General features: G+C 32.3%; 1 protein-coding gene and 1 long non-coding RNA gene across 6 annotated transcripts in view; both read right to left on the bottom strand.

Moving 5' to 3' along the window:
• The window catches only part of kcnd2 (potassium voltage-gated channel, Shal-related subfamily, member 2), a 196,060-nt gene that overhangs the window by 155,915 nt on the left and 24,375 nt on the right, over window positions 1-15,770 (bottom strand). The gene's annotated exons all lie outside the window — the stretch shown is intronic.
• On the bottom strand, window positions 3,122-6,162 carry LOC147844638 (uncharacterized). Its single transcript, XR_015482764.1, has 3 exons — window positions 5,010-6,162; window positions 4,642-4,807; window positions 3,122-4,445 (listed from the first exon to the last, which is right to left on the bottom strand). It is a non-coding gene; the product is annotated as an uncharacterized LOC147844638 (long non-coding RNA).

Genomic DNA, 15,770 nt, shown 5'->3' with positions numbered 1-15,770 from the left:
AATAAGCTTTCCATTTATTTATGGTTTGTAAAGATAGAACAATATTTGAACATCTGGAATCTGATGATTTAAAAGCAGCATTGGCTCATTCTGAAAACGTACCCCTATATACATTTCTGGAGATCACGAAGTATGTAGCCAGAGGAACGTATGGCTGCAATTGGTCTTTAAATTTAACAATACTGTATGATGCTGTTGCTTTTCCTTTGTCCTGTCCAGTGGCTTACCATGTACATTGGTGACACAAGTTGAATGTGATGACAGGGTTTGAGTCTAGGCAAGAAAGGTTCCAGAAAGCAGGTAAGACAGAAACAAAAGCCAAAAAATAAAACAAACAACAACAAGGTAAGAATGTAAGTAAAATCCAAAAATGTAGTAAAAATCAGGCTTTTCTTTTTCTGCTTTTGAAAACACTGTCGGTTGGGTTTAGGGAAGAAGGTGGGCGGGTCAGTCTATACTTTTTAAACCACTATCAGTTTGGTTTAGGGAAGGAGCGTAGGTCAGTGGATCGGTCAGTCAGTAAGTCAGTCAGTCGACAGCGACTTCTGGTGAATTTGTGCAAGAAGACCAGGCGCAAATGATGGAGAGAAATTTGAAATCTCAAAAAGCGTACACAACAACCTCCGGCGGATTTGCGAAAAGAAAAACTGCAAAAAAACAACATAGCACCTGTGATATATTTGGCACTCCCCAGAAATGTATACAGGGGTACATAATCAGAATGAGCCTGGGTTGTTTAAAAGAATCTCGATGTTAAAAACAAAATTGCCTTTATAATGTCTAAATGAATTGCATAGCAATATGAATTATTAAACAGAAATTGATTTTGATATATTTACAGTAATTCAAGCAATATCTTCATGAAACATGACTTTTACTTATTCTTCTGATGATTATTGGCCTAAAAGAAAAATCTATCATTTTTACCCAAACAATATATTTTTGGCTATTACCAAAAACATACCCTGGACTGGGTCAGTTGGCATTTCTGTGTGGAGTTTGCCTGTTCTCCCTATGTAGGCGTGGGTTTCCTCCGGCTGCTCGAGTTTACCCCAAAGTCCAAAGACATGTGCTATAGGCGAATTGGGTAAGCTCAATTGTCAATAGTGTATGTGTGTGAATGAGGGTGTATGGGTGTTTCCCAGTGATGGATGGCAGCTGAAAGAGCATCCACAGCTTAAAACATTTGCTGTATAAGTTGGCAGTTCATTCTGCTGTGGGGACCCCTGATTAATAAAGGAACCAAGCCAAAAAGAAAATGAATGTATGCTACATAATTATGTAGCTAATATTTAATAATGGTAATTTTATTTAAATTTTGGAATAAAACCATGGTATGCTTTCATAAAGATCGAAAACCGCTGTATGCTTGAAGCACTATAAATATGCATTACTGCTTCAGCTCTTTGCGCATGCAGTTTTTATAGCACAAACAAAACACTCATGGGATGTTTGTTTACCTGACATGTTATTTATATTACAGCGTACCGTTAAAACCAAATAAAACATTTGTCACAATTCAATTCAGATAGAGGGGGTGAGTTGGAAGTGTGCCCATGTGTGAGCATCAGTCGTTTCCACTCATGAGTGCGATCACGTATGTGTGTTTATTCATGCATGGGGAATGTTTTCAGGTGCGCTTCTCTACCATCATTTCACCCCCACCCATCCCTCGCATTGAGCATGTTGCCAAAGGCAGTAATGCTTGCTGTAGGTTACTGTTCAACACCCGATACTGCTCAGTAACATAACAGTGTTCGTTAGAGGATCACGTGACGATTGTGGTTAAATCTGATACGTATTTGCTTGGGCTATAGAAGCATGCTACAGAAGAAGACATTAGTGCATATGCAAGAAAAATTGTATTTAGAAATGTTTTTTAAAAATGTGATTAAAAAGGGGGATGAAAGCCACATGATAGTGTACGGTGTAGTTGTTAGGGTGTTGCTATGTGGTGAGTTTTCAGGTTGTTGTTACTGCTTTTAAATATATACAAATACTTGTATTATTTAATAATTATTAGTATTTATCTATTTATTTATTTATTTATTCCCTCTTCTTTATTAGTGTAAAAATAATTTTTATTTTTCTTCATTGTAATTGTTTAAGGTTACCTGTATGGGCTACTAATACTTTCTTACTTAACTTTCCTTCATTGTTGTAGACCTTTTTCACCACGGTTTTAAATATATCAATCTATTTGTCGATTACTATTCTTTTATTTATGTTTAACTGGCTTAATTTTACCTTTACTTAACCTTAAATATAGATTTGGTTTCTTGAGTTTTTTGGTTTGGAAATAATTTTATTTGTATCTACATTTTTTATTTTTTATTTTTATTTGTTATTGTACATCTTCGTCAGTTTTTCTTCAGTTTTTCTTTTTTTATTGTCCCTACTGTTGTTGTTGTTAGCATTATTATTAATATTATTATTGAACAACCTGTATCTTGGCTATTACATGTATTTCTATGAACACTATATGCTAATCGTCTGCGGCATGTTTTTTCTGTGTTCACAAAATTCAAAATAAAAGAAAAATTTGATGGAGAAAAAATATATATATGTATATTCAAATACAGTAGAAGAAAAGTAATCATAAATATTCAGAAAAAAAAAAAAAAAAAAAAAAACTGTGTCTCATTTCAGAGGCTGCATCCTCCAAAGGATGCATTCGAAGGGCACAGTATGGAAAACCTTGCTTTGCCTTCGGAGTGCTTAATATAAGTTTTAAAATCACTCTGAAAAAAAAAAAAGCCATTGCAAATTTTATTACCGCATATTAATGGCATCTGTTACACTTGCTCACAAGATCTGTCCTCTGTAGGCTAGATCGTCTCATTTCATAATGCTCAGTTTGGCTTGTGTGGACAAGGAAGAACTCACCTTTGAAGTCTGCATCCCTTGGAGGATGCAGCCTCTGAAATGAGACACATCTAAAGTCAGCATTATGTTTTAGGGAGTTCTGGGATGTTGCCAGGGTATTGCTATGAAACTGCAATACTATTCTGTGTGTGTGTTTGTGTGCACTCCTAAAGAAGCTGTTTAAAGTAGAATGCAATAACTACAAATACATGAAAAATAATATGTATATGTATATTTTTTTTATTATTATTTTTTTTAAGTGTAAGAAAAGTTATTCCTATGCATATTGTTCTTTTGGTGGTTGCTAGGGTGTTGCTGTAGTTAACAATGTGTTCTGGGTGTTGTCGTTACAAAATGCTCAAACTGTATACAATGAAACTAGATTATACATTTTCACACAATATAAAAACCAAAACAAACACAACCTCACCTCTATGTTGTTCTGGAAGGTGTTTTGGGTCATTGTCAGGATGTTGTTATGCTGTTGCCAGACTATTCTGTGCGTGTGTGTGTTTTGTTTTGTTTTTACTTCTAAAGAAACTGACTATAGCAATAAGTCAATCTCTACACATCCAAGAGAAACTGAATTGATGCACTTCCACATTTAAATAAGTGTTTTGAGAGCATTGCAAGACTATCAGCAGAGGATTTTTTTACTCTCTTCACAAACTCTAGAATGGAAAACGTGCTCTTCGTACACAAACGAATCGTTGGTCGTACTGTATAAGAAGGTCTCAACTGTGAATCTCAGCACAGCTCATCTTTCTTTCTCGCGCTCTCATAAACCCTTATTAGAGAGAGTGCGTAGGCATTCGCTTTCACTAGCAAAATACAAATGGCTGTCTGCTGTCTGAATGAAAGAATGTGCATTGTTCCCTCTTTATCACAGAGCTTCTCCCCCTCTCTTTTCTCTTGTGATGGAAGGTAGGGATTTGCAGGAAAATGGTGTTGCCAGGGCAGCTTAGGGCATCAGAATGAGTGGTCTCCACCTTCGTTAAAGATATCCTGGGTTCCCTTGAAATGCAGAGATGTGTCTGATGTGTGACATAATTTTAAATGAAACGTGAAGACTTGCATGAAGGGTGGAAGATATAATGTAGCCCCTCCTCCTTTATAAAAGTAGCCAATTGTAAATGTTTTTCATATATCACAGTTCTGCCAGTAATTGAGTTATTGTGACCACAAAACCAATAATAAGAGTACATTTTTTTTGCAATTGAAATTTATACATACACAAAAGCTTAATAAATATGTTTTCCATTTATGTATGGTTTGTCGGAAAATAGACAAGAGGAATATGCGGGTTCGGAAAACATCTAAATAGTGAAAACAATGACCCATAAAGCTGTCTAAGTCAAGCTTATAGCAATGCATATTAATAATAAAAATAATGTTTAGATGTATTTAGTAGGAAATTTGCTAAATTTCTTCATGGAACATGATCTTTTCCTAACATTCCAATGTTAAAGAAAAAATAATTGTAACTTGTACAATGCTTTTTTAGATATTGTCAAACATATACCCATGAACATAAGAATGATACGCTTGTTTGACCATGTAAACAGTATTCTGTGTATACACTGAAAAAAATTATTCAGAAATGATTCCTTGGATTTACTCAATTTTTTTTACGTTAAGTGGTTGTAAACAATTTATTTGTGTTGAATTTAAACAAACAAATTAAGTTGAACATTGTTAAACTTAATTTGTTTGTTTAAATTCAACACAAATAAATTGTTTGCAACAGTTTTGCATGCAACACTTTTTTCAGTGTACTTGAAATAGTCCTACTTTCTTGTATGCTGACAACATATGTGTGTGCAATGCATTTCCCACTCTGGGCTTGCTGTACATACATGTATACACAGCATCACAGCTTTTTGGGTTTCCTCCCCACATTATCACAGCTAATAATCAACTTAGGCCTTCTATTATTAATTCTCTAAAGCAGGGGTCACCAAACTTGTTCCTGGAGAGCCGGTGTCCTGCAGATTTTAGCTCCAACCCTAATCAAACATACCTGAACAAGCTAATCAAGGTCTTACTAGGTATACTTGATACACCCAGGCAGGTGTGTAAAGGCAAGTTGGAGCTAAACCCTGGAGGGACACCGGCCCTCCAGGACCAGGATTGGTGACCCCTGCTCTAAAGTGTTTATGTGAACCCTCAAGTATGCATGCTCGTTAATGTATAGAAAAGTCACACTATAGAGTTTGTGCATGCAAAATTCTGTTGTACAGCATTATGAAAATAGGTTGGATAAAAAAGATGATCAGATATTGATAAAGTGAGTGCTTGCTTCGTATTTTTGATTTCTCAGGTTACATGCAAATCTTGTCACGTGAGTTTACTTTTTGAAGTCTATTGGGCAAGAAAGGGCAGTGTGATTGCAGCTTTTGCCTTGTGTTGTAGTTGTATCAGACACTAGAAATCATTTGGCCAGCAATTGGTCAGAAAATGTGAAGCTGAAGTGTGCAGTGATGTCATAATAACAACTGCTTTTTATTGGCAGACGACAGAAACTGTACGTTTTGAATGGATTATATCTTCTAAATGTGAATTTTGTCTTTGTTTTGAAGCACAATAGATTATAAATAACCTTAAGACTAACATATTGAGAATAACACCCAAAAAAATCAGCACGTGTCTAAGAGTGTGCCTAAACGCACTTAAGCGGCTCCGGCTCTTTTAAATCTCTTGGCTGTCTCGGGCAAGATAAAGGCCGATGAGAGACTTTGCGTCTTATTGCTTTCCTCAGAGATGCTCCTGCCAGGCTGCAGCCGGGTGAAGAGCTCTGATTAAACACTCCGTTTGACTGGTTTTGGGAGGCTGGGGTTGGTTGACTACAGGGTTCATTTGCGGATTATAATTGGATGCTGTCACAATCATGTAACAGTTGATTGTTTGCCCTCATGACACTAATTGCATCCATCAAGACAAGTTTTGACTATTTAATGTCAACGTGGGAACAACTTGCCAAGCAAAATACATACATACACACACACACACAAACAAACAGTATACCTGTATATCACAATATATCTATTCAAATATAACAAATTATAACAGAGTAATAATATAAAATAATAATTGTATTATATTGCTTAATACATAAATTTTGGCAGTTTTACTTATTTTCACATATTTTTAATTTACTTGGTTTGTTCACCACCACACATATTCAACAACAACAAAAAAATTCCCTATTCTGGTCGCGCTCTCTCTCTCTCCAAATCAAGTGGGAATGAAGAGGCATTCAGTGGCTGTTTTTGCGGTGAGTTATGCGCAGCAGATCGGACTGTAATTGCCCGGTGAAGAGTGAAGTTTGGGAGATGCATCATCCAGCACTTGGCCTGAATATATGAAGGCTGAGAGCATCACCATAAACAATGGGGCTATTATGATGATGATGATAGATCATGCAGAGAGGAGCGCCGTCTGCTAAATAAACCCACACACACACACACATGCAGAACACATTCACAACTGTTGACGTGTGTATCTGTGCAAAACTTGCAGGGTTTTGGAGACGAAGAAACTAAAAGTCAGCAACTGATTCTGGTCTCCACCTTGAAATGAAAACCTCCACTAAATGGATTTACTATTTGTGTACTGGATCAGACAAATAAAGAAGCAAAAAATACAAATTCCACATCATCAACTACTTACAGTATATGCAATATACTGTATAATCCAATATACTGTATAAACAAACAAAAATAATGAATTAGTTAAATTTTCATTTTTATGTATTTCAGTTTATACAGAATGAATATAGCAAATATAAGTAATCAAATAACTAACTAACTAACTAACTAACTAACTAACTAACTAACTAACTAACTAACTAAATAAATAAATAAATAAAATAAATACTGGATAGATATGTAAATTAGGGCAAATTGATTGATTTTTTTTTTTGCTTGTTTGTTGGTATGTTTTTTATCTTTGGGCTGCAAATGTAATACATTTTAAATGTTTTATTTATATTGAAGTAAAAAATATATATACACACATGAATAAATAAATAAAAATTTTATTTATGATGAAGTAAAGATGAATATTTTTTGAATTACAAATTTAAAAAAAAAAAAACTTAAAAAAAAATTATAATGAAGTAAAAATTACCAAAAAAAATAAATGATGTTTTATTTATAAAGAAGAAAAAATAAATAAATAAATAATTTCAACAATTGTTTTATTTATAATCAAGTTAAATCACACAAATAAATAAACACATGTTTTAATTATAATGAATTTACAATAAATAAAGAAATAATTAATAATTAAAATATATGTTTTATTAAAAATGAAGTAAACATACATGAATAAAAAATAATTAAAAACAATTAATTAGAATAAAGGTTTTATTTAAATGAAGTAAATATAAATAAATAAATAAATAAATAAATAAATAAATAAATAAATAAATAGTGCAAAATAATAAATAATAAATAATAATAAATAACAGTGCAAACATACATACAGTGCACTGGATAATTCAAACTAAACGTTTTTTTTTTTTTTTTTTTTGTACACTCCATTCACAGTTTAATCCAATTTACAGAGAACATGAAAACTAAAATAACAACAAATAATACATAAAGAGTCTGAATTTGCAGCAATAGCAGTGATTTGCATGTTTCCCCAACACATTTTTTATACTGTGCACTTTTAAAAAAATGATACACTTGAGAACAAGCAATGCAAAAATAAAGGACAAAACCTGCAGCATAAGCAGACGAAAAATTCAATCTATTTGCGGTGAAAAAATGTCTATTCCATCCAGATGCACCTGTTTTAAGTCTTTTGTTTTGACATTACATAATGCGAATCTGTTTTTGCACTGAAGCCAGAACTACTGTTCATCTGTTACCAGCAAATCTCTTTTTCTGGTTTGCATCCAACATCTACATGAAAAAAAAGAGAGAAAATCAAACGGGATCATTACAGCGTCAATAAGTTACACTGCGACAGAAAAACTAAAGTCACACGTGCTCTCAGCACGTATAAAGATCCACATACTGTATCCATTGTGATACTCAAAAGAAGTGATTGATGTGACGAACAAAGCTCAGCATGAAGGCCATTTTACAATCTTCATTAGAAACCGCTGTCACTCAGATCAGAGCGACTGATGATTCAGCACTGTGTAAAATCTCATAATAAAAAATGCTGCAGTGGATTGTGCTGTATTTGAGAAGACCGAGAAGCTCAAGGATTAACATCAGCATTGATTTGAAGACTTTTCTTTTCAAGGCCAGGTCTTGCCCAGAATTGAAAAATCACTATTTTCAGAAGCAATGGAGGCACTGAAGAGGTTTGCTGCAAAATATCTTATAGGAAGTGAAGATGGGGAGAGAGAGAGAGAGAGAGAGAGAGAAAGAGAGAGAGAGAGAGTTCTTTAAGTTTTTTAGCTTTATATTCAGTTGATATTTAAGAAGAAATGAACACATTTTTGCCTGACTTTACCTACATGAAAATGTCGAAAAAGAAAGAAAGGAAAAAAAAAAATGGGTAACACTTAACAATAAGGTTGTATTAGTTAATGTTAGTTAATGCATTTACTAACATAACCAATCAACAAACATTGCATTTATTACAGTATTTTTTCATATGGCTAACATTAGTTAATAATAATAAAGTGGTTTATTGTTAGTTCATGTTAACTCCTGATGCATTAACTAATGTTTACAAGCATGAATTTGGATGATATTAATGCATTAGTAAATGGTAAACTATCATTAATAAATGCTGCCCAAATATTATTCATTATTAGTTCATGTTAGTTAATACATTAACTTTTGTATCCTTATTTTAAAGTGACCAAACAAACACTTTTCAGTTAAATGTATTGTAAGTGTACCAACTTACAGTACATTACTTACACACTTGTGCCAAATGCAGAAATTACGATGGGGAAAAAGGTAAACGTTAATAAAATAAAAATAAAAAAACTACATTTTTGTGTGTCATTCTTAATCCATTTAAATGTAAATTGTGCTTTTTTTATTTTCATGAAAATATAGTTTTGCCAAAAAACAATTGTTGTAATGTATGTAATTCTAAATGCACACAAATGTAAAAAAAATAAAAAGGTAAATATCAATTACCTATGATAAGCAACACAGGCACATTTAAATCATCTTACTCATTTTAAAGTCTCTATCTACCTTGATAATGGACCTACAATTAAAATTACATATTTTTTAACTATTGAAAGTGAGATGAGATGTTAATGCTTTTAATTACACATTAAAATAATATGAATCAAATAATCTGAATGATTAAGTCATTCAACATACCCGTTTATAGTGCAGCATTTTAAAACTAAAATCTTAAATATTGTAATTGTATTGTGGACAACATGTAAAAAAAATAAAAAAATAAAAATATTTTACACTAAAATCGAATTTTGAACCACATTTTTGTTTAACAGTAAACAAAAACTAGCCTTAATAAACATTTTTATTTTAATCTTTAACTAAATTTAAAGTTTTGCGCCAATGACATCACTATACCAGTAAACTGCATGAATAAATCTGCTATGGTAATTCTACAGTTGCAATGGTAACACAACACCTTCAGTGATATCAAGAATGACTCTATACTTAGTTACTACAGGGTATATAATAATCCAATAAACCAGAGTTTGCTGTAGTAAATACTAAAAAGCATACTACATATGTTTATTACAGTTTATTAGTTCACTATAGGTAATACTATGCTGTAGCTTTCATTACGAAAGTGTTGGAAATACTACAATATTAGTAGTTTCACACACTTTAATAGTGTAATTCAAAAACACTATTTGATTTAAATTACTATAGTGTTTTCCATTTCGGTTGTGTGGCTTCATCATGCAGAAAGAGATAGGAAAGAAAGAGAGAGAGAAAGAGAGAGAGAGAGAGAGAGAGAGAAGGATGCAGTTAATATAATACAGAAGAAGTTAAGTGCTTTAGTAACGACTGAGGTCTGAAAAGTGGTTGAAGAGTGTCCAGAAAAAGCCCCCAAGAGATGTTTTTACCACTCCCCGGGTGAGGGTTAACATTTCCGGGCATCTTTCCAGAATCCCAACCCCCATCCAGACCTTGGAGCGTCCAAACCCAGAGAATGAAAAATGTCAAATCCCAGACCTCCAGCTAAAGGTCACCTGAACACCTCGACTGTCTGCCGACTTCTGAGGGCTCTTCTTTTCTGTTCTGTTCTCTGCATTCAGATGAAGAGAGTCGCTAGTATTCTGCTCACATGCCTTCAGCTGCTTACTTGAGACGCCACCGATAAATGGACCTGTACGCTGCTTTCAACATGCTCGAATTTGACACGCTATGCATTCTGCAACAACCCAAGCCAATTTCCCCCCGCTGTTAGTGACTAATAGAGCTTGTAAATGGAGCCTTCCACGCTTCATATTGTTTTGGCTGTTCAGAAGTGTAGTATTTTAGAACAAAATATTGATGCATTCGGGGATGATTCTGAAAAACAAACGCATAATATAAAAATGCAAATGTAAAAGGTGATAGATTCATTTTTAAGGATGCATTTTATTTTTTTTAAATAAATGTTTTTATTAAAACTGCACAAGTGTAAGTTGATCAGTTAATGTACTACATTTATACCAATATAGAATTCATTTATTTCATTATTGTAAAATGCATAATGTAAAAAATAATATATGTGATTGCAAAAAGTAGTAACTTTTAAATCCCTTTTGCATTTTAAAGTTGCATTTTTTTATATCTTCATTGGCTACCGAAAAATCCAATATAAAATCCTTCTCTTTGTGTACAAAGCCTTACATGGCTTGGGCCCTAATTATTTATCTCAACTGATTGTGAGATACGTGTCACTCATATAGTTTTGAATGGGGAAAAGTGGAACTTTCAATATGGTAAATAAAGCTCGCCTTCTAGTACAAGAGCCGATCATCGATCGCTATAGACTGATGATACTCCGGGGGAGGGGCTCGGATCAGACGTGAGATTTTGTGTGATTTGGACATTTAGAAACAAAACTAAAGAGACAGTTGTTGTTTAATTTTATTCGTGATACCTAATACAAATAAAATAGAATGCTAGAATTAAAAATGGCTTTGTCACTGCTAATTTTCAAGTCTAAATTAAAGACTCATCTATTTTCCAGGTCGGTCGAAGACTTATGCTTCATTCGTCTTTAATTTAGACTTGAGAATTTGCAGTGACGAAGCCATTTTTAAGTCTAAGGCAGCGCGTTACAAAGGTTCCACGTGGCCCCAACGGTTTCATTTCTATTCCTGGTTAACTGTGTTAGCCTAATTTGGTTAACTGTGTTAGCATCTCTTTCTTAGGCGGATTTATTTAATTGGTCAATTACTTTTTTTATTTTAGACTTTGAATCCAAACTGTTTGGGAATAATCTATTTTATATTTTCTATGCTGTCTTTTACATTACATTATTGCAGTTTTGTTTATTATGTCTGTACTCTTTGTATATGTGTAAACATTAAAACGTTAAATGTAAATATGTAATACATGCAAACATTCTTAAAATTATTAAACTTTACAATTATTATTATTATTATTATTATTATTATTAATTTTATTATTATTTAACAATTATTAAATTGAGTTATATATATATATATATATATATATATATATATATATATATATATATATATATATATATTTTGTAAATTTATTAAAATAATAATTTAATAAAATATAAATATAAATAATATGTTTTAGGTAGTTTTAATAAATGTTTTTGTCTTATTTTAAATCAATTTATGCCAGTATAATGCTAAAATGTACTTTTATAAAATATATTTGCAGGTCTAGAATTTACATTTTAACAAATAAACAACATGAAATACATTCCATATTTTAATTTGTTTCATCTTATATTAAATCTTTTAGGCCAGCTTTTATTTTTTTTCAATTTTTATTCCATAGTTTAGTTATTTATTTAAGTTTTATTTCTTAGAGTATATTTCATTTTAACATGCTCAAACTTAACATAGCAATTGTTTCATAACCACAACAAAATCCCGTTTCCCCCGCTGTTAGTGACTAACAGAGCCTGTGAATGCAAATTTCCACACATCACATTGTTTTGACTGTTTAAAAATACCACAAAATGCTGATGCATCTTTAAGAGGATTTCCAGATAAAGCCCCCTAAAAACACATGAATAACATCCATGATGCATGCATGTGGCCATTTAACTGGATGCGTACGTTTCAGAAGACGTCTGGTGCTGGAAGGGAAACGAGGGCTATAAGTCTTTAATCTAATTTCGCCCAGATTCATTAATCTGGCTGTCTTAAGGACCCGCGTCAGGAGAAAAGCGCTGAGTCGTGCCAAATGGAGCCCACCGACGTATTCATCACTTCCTGTGCCACATTACAGCAGTCATCAAACGCTGGTTGGCCCGTTTCTGCTCCGCTCCTCCTGTCCTTTAAAACTCATTACTCACATCTTTGCATATAACGACGGCCTGTTTACTTGTCGTCAGCACTTCAGAGTGTGTGCGTGTGTGTGTGGCCGTGATCGTAAATACTGATCAAGAGTAGTGTCATCATCTACCTGTCTGAAAAGACTCTCTCTCTCTCTTCTCTCCTCATTTCCATCTCTGTTGTATGATTTACTGAGACGGCTGGCTGCATTGCATATTTCACTTGCCTTATTTGCAGCTCATAAAACTGCAGGGATGCTTCACAAATGTATATGCAGGGTCACACATACACACACACACACACTGGGCAGTGCTGTAGATGTCAAGTGGGTGAATTGTTAATGTAAAAAAATAGTATTTTGTAGATATTGTGTTGCTTTAAAAAAAAAAAAAAAAAAAAAAAAAAAAAAATAAAAATATATATATATATATATATATATATATATATATATATATATATATATATATATATATATATATAGTCAACTGGCTAATTGTGCTAGCTTTTGTAGCAATTTTTAATAGAGATTAAAAATAACAAGCCAAGCTAAAAAGCTATTAGGGTCATGGGCTAAAAAAAAATTTTGTGTATAGAGGAAACTAAAAAGATTTCTTTAGAACCTTTTTGTTGATCTTTATAATATTTTCCTGGACTATAATTCTTACTTTTTTGCATTCAATTCATGCTAAAAAAGTTACAATCCTGGCTCTTCGACATTGTTGAATGGGTGAGATCTAATAAGAAATATCTACATGTTGACCTTTAAAAATGTAGTTAAGTTGACTTCAGTTTTATAATTATGCACATGGTTCATTTACTAGGCAACAGGCTTACTTTTTAAAAGTAGTCAACTAGTCGCTTTAAATGCAACAAATTTGCTCGCTTTTTTTCAAATAAAGTCAACTAATTGGTATGAAAGCAACAGCTTTGCTCACTTTTTTAAAAGTAATGCTAACTAACTGCTTTAAAAGCAACAAGTTTGCTCACTTTTATTAATTAATGTTATATAATCTCTTTAAAAGCAACAGGATTGCTAACTTTTTAAAGTTAATCTATCTCTTTAAAAGAAACAGGTTTGCTCGCTGTTTTCAAGTTAAGTCAACAAATCTGTTTGAAAGAAACAGCTTTGCTTACTTTTTTAAAAGTAAAGTCAACTAATCGCTTTAAAAGCAACAGCTTTGGTCACTATTTTACGTAGTCAACTAATCACTTTAAAAGCAACAGGTTTGCTTACTTTCTTTTTAAGTCAACTAATCCTCTTTTTAGTTGGTTCAGCATATTTTAATGCTAGTTTTGTCTTGTTTTGAAAAAATCTAGTAAAATTATGGTAATAAGAGATTATGGAAACCAATGGAAATAAATAAATAAATAAATAAATAAATAAATAAATAAATAAATAAATAAATAAATTTGTTTCATGGGCATATATGCATTCTCAGAAACTAATCCAAAAGATTTTAATAAATAAAAAACAAAATATATTGATATGATATTCAATATTGATATGAGATTCAACTCAAAGTCAATTTTTGATATTTAAATCAACTGGAAAAAAGTTAACTTTGATTACAACAAACTTGAATTTAATTTAATTTTACGTTTTTTTTTTTTCTTTTTTACTTTAAACCTAATTTAGCGCTCTCTAGATTTCCGGATGTATCATTAAACATGCTCATTCCTAAAACCCCACCTCCTACCACTCTCACCTTCTCCATCACTCCCTGTCCCATTTTTCCCCTTTCATTCGTTTCAGCCGATATTTGCGTTGGCTCTCTCTGTCATGTAACAGTAACGACTTGAAATTAGACTGCAATGAAGATTTAGCTCTCTCAGAGAACCGTAAATCCAGTCTAAGCTTTCCAGGAGGAACGGCGAGTGAAGAGTGACAGTGTTGAAATATCCATCCTCTTTTTCTCTTGCCTCATCCTCTTCTATGCCTCATCTCCAGCAAAGGATGAGAAGAGAGCACCACATTTAAATAAGTCATCCGGTGCTGATCACCGCGACCGCTCTAAATCCATTAGAAAACCATTACATCAACCCGACGACGACACACACGCCTATGACTTCATTTTTCCTCACTTCCTTTGACATCTCTGCCTGCATTCACACACACCCATCCACACACACTTAAAATCGTCGCCCTGTTATCTAGTTAGACTAAAGCAAATTTAAACTTTTCACTTTATTTCCAGCCTCTGAAGTTTCCTGCAGTGACTGCGAATAGAGAGATCTAAACCTTTTATATCCTCGGCATAAACTCCCTCAGAGTACACATGTAAAACACACTCGGCTAATTAGCAAATTAGGTAATCATGGAACACGACCAATTAGGGAAAACTGGAGAAATATACAAGCGGGATGAGGTATGAATAATTCCTATTCTTCAATTGTTTTAATAGGACCTAACACGATAAACCTGACAAGCTCCTTTTTTAGCACAGGGAATCGTGATTTGTGCAAGATACGTTTACAAATACTAGAAGCAGTATTATTTAAATTTTTTTTAAGTAAAAAAAAATGTAATAAATACAAATAATTTATATATATTAATACAGTACATCAACGTAAACATTAATTTATGTGACTGATTCCAAATCCAATTCCAAATGTTTCAGTGTTTTTTATTATTTATTTTTTATTTAGGGTGCAAAACATACAACATCCAGTAAACACAAAACACATAAACAATAATAGAACAGAAACGGTGTATAAACAGCAATGGAAATCAGAATAATATTGGTAGTATTTAAATAGTATTTAGCATAATAATAATAACAACAACAACATATTAATAATAATAATAATAAGAAGAAGAAGAATACTATTCATATAATAATGCTAATAATAATAATAGAAATAACAATAATCCTATTTATAATAACAACAACAACAATAATAATAATAATAATAATAATAATAATAATAATAATAATAATAATAATAATAATAATAATGATAATAATAATAAATAACAATAAATAATAACAATAATAATAATAATAATAATAATAATAATAATAATAATAATAATAATAATAATAATAAATAAACAACCCATACCACACCTATCCTAGCTAGTGTCATAGATTGTGCACTATAAAGCCCAGTAAGTTAAGGTAACTCAAACCTTTTGAGCAAACCGATTGCAACAAACCGTTTAAGTTAAAAAAACTAATCCTTATGAGTACTGTAAACTTAATTCATTTGAGCAAACGAAGCAGTTTGAGCACAGTAAAACCCAATAAATGTAGAGAACTTTAACCAATTGAATACTGTAAAACCCAATAAGTTAAGGCAACTCAAACTGTTTAAAACAACCGATTGCTACAAACCAGTTAAAAACTAAAATACTGTACGAGTTCTGCAAACTTACTCCATTTAAGTTGAAGTAATGATGGGTTTAATTAACTCATTACCTCCAACGCTGAGTTCAAAACTTTTTTCAAATGGGTAGAATTAACTTTCA

The sequence above is a fragment of the Danio rerio genome, chromosome 4 (assembly GCF_052040795.2).
Source record: "Danio rerio strain M-AB ecotype USA chromosome 4, GRCz13ab, whole genome shotgun sequence".
Lineage (NCBI taxonomy): Eukaryota > Metazoa > Chordata > Actinopteri > Cypriniformes > Danionidae > Danio > Danio rerio.
Note: the sequence above shows the minus strand (reverse complement) of the source record. Positions and strands in the feature narration are given on the sequence as shown.